General features: G+C 40.9%; 1 non-coding gene across 1 annotated transcript; it reads right to left on the bottom strand.

Moving 5' to 3' along the window:
* Positions 1-1,312: 1,312 nt before the first annotated feature.
* On the bottom strand, positions 1,313-1,418 carry LOC140817623 (small nucleolar RNA R71). The gene has a single exon (XR_012114836.1). It is a non-coding gene; the product is annotated as a small nucleolar RNA R71 (small nucleolar RNA).
* Between the last annotated feature and the right edge of the window lie 868 nt (positions 1,419-2,286).

The raw sequence follows: 2,286 nt of genomic DNA on the forward strand, positions 1-2,286 counted from the left end.
GTCATTAAAGCGTAGATAACTTTAACGACGTTTTCATTTCACGAGTGAGTTCGAGAGAATAACGAGTGATAGGATCGAGTAGTATAATCCGCGGATCTACAATTTACATAGATGTATGAAATTGGATACGTGCCGATAGTCATAGTCCTTAGGGTCGAAAACTAGGGGATTTCATAGGTCGAAATGCGATTTGCTCTTGATAAATAATTAAAGATATTTAATTACTTCATTGAGTAGAATTAGTTTGGCATAACTCGAGAGAGTGTGTTCAATAGATTAGGAAATCCTGTCGGAAGCGTAGATCACGATCAAACGAATTAATTATTTAACGAGGGGTACGTGAACCGAGATTCCCAACAAATCCATTTTTCATTGAATTTTACTCAACCATTTTAGACATTATATCTCATTACTTGATTTTGAATCTTTTTATTTGCATTCTTATTTGATTTTAGTAGTAATAAAACAATCAAATCACTTTTCGTTGCTAAATGTTCAATAACTGAAAATAATAATTGTTAAACACAGTCTTCATTGGAACGATACTCGTACTCTTGTACACTATATTATTACTTGACATCGTGCACTTGCGATTAATTTTTGAGCATACAAAATCATATTTTATTTGGGATTTCACTGTGCAAGTTTTGCTCGATCAAGTTTTTGGCGCCATTGTCGGGGACTGTTAATCTACAATTTTATTTTTAGTTATTTTCTTTAGCAATATTTTTATTTCTCTTGAGATAACACTTCACATTTTATTACAGATATCTCTTCCAGTGCATGCCAAAGTCACTTGACGTGGAGCTTGAGTTTGATCCTGAAATTGAAAGAACCTTCAGCAGGAGAAGACAACAACAGAGGCTTAAAGAACTGATGGAGAGACACGAGCCAGAACGTGAGGAGGAACAGCGTGAAAATAGACAAGTCGAGATGCCACGCCGCATACCGATGCTGGAGTATGCCCAACCTTCTTTGGAGGGTGCACGCCCAAGCATTGTGAGACCTATCGTGCGGGCAAATCACTTTGAAATCGAGCCAGCCATAATCCAGATGATTCAGAACACAGTCCAATTCGGAGGAACTGTAGTAGATGATCCAAACACGCACATCGCAGATTTTCTTGAAATTTGCGATACTTTTAAATTCAATGGAGTTTCTGATGATGCTGTTAGGTTGCGTTTATTCCCTTTCTCCTTACGTGATAAAGCTAAAGCGTGGTTAAATTGTTTGCCTGTAGGTTCGATCGCTACGTGGGACGACATGGCGAAAGCTTTTCTCATCAAATACTTCCCTCCCTCCAAGACCATGAAGCTGCGGGCAGACATTACAACATTCGCTCAATTCGATCAGGAATCTTTATATGAGGCATGGTAATGCTTCAAGGACCTACTACGAAGATGCCCACATCACGAGTTACCACTTGGGTTAGTCGTTCAAACATTTTATTACGGTTTGCTTACTCCTAATCGTACTATGATAGATGCTGCTGCTTGTGGCAACCTTTTGAGGAAGACTGCGGAAGAAGAGTATGAGTTGTTGGAGGAGATGGCTGCTAGCAGTTATCACCCTCAATCTGACAGGAACAACCAGCGGAGAAGTGCAGGAGTTCACCGGGTAACCGATTTTTCTGCTATTACTGCACAACTGGATGCATTGAACAGGAAGCTGGATGGCTTGAACATGGGTGGCACAGCTATGCGTCTGCAAGAGATATTCTGTGAGAAATGTGGAGGGGAACACTATGTGAAAGACTGTCAAGATGGAAATCCCTTTTATGTGCAAAATGAGGCACCGGTGAATCAAGTGGGAGTCCAAAACCGCCCAAGGAATGACCCTTATTCGAACACATACAATCCTGGGTGGAGGCAACATCCCAACTTCTCATGGGGCGGTCAAAACAGTCAGAATAGACCGCAAGGAGGACAACAATATGGAAAACAACCGATGTACAGATCCGACCCTCCTAGAGAAGAAAAGTCCAACTTGGAACAATGTCTAAGTTTATTTCTTCCACTAAAACTCGACTCCAAAACCAAGATGCATCGATAAAGGGGCTCGAGAATCAAATTGGACAGTTGGCCAAGATGATAGCAAGTAGAGAGCCGGGCACCTTGCCAAGTAATACCGAGACTAATCCCAAAGAGCAAGTGAAGGCCATTGAGTTGAAGAGTGGAAAAGTTTTGGAGTCAAGAGAGAAAGAAAAAATTCAAGTGCCGGATGAACAGATTGCGACATCTAAAGGTAAGTCTTCTAACTCTACACCAACACCCACTGCACAACATA

Source organism: Primulina eburnea, chromosome 16 (assembly GCF_022965805.1).
Source record: "Primulina eburnea isolate SZY01 chromosome 16, ASM2296580v1, whole genome shotgun sequence".
In the NCBI taxonomy this organism is placed as follows: Eukaryota; Viridiplantae; Streptophyta; class Magnoliopsida; order Lamiales; family Gesneriaceae; genus Primulina; species Primulina eburnea.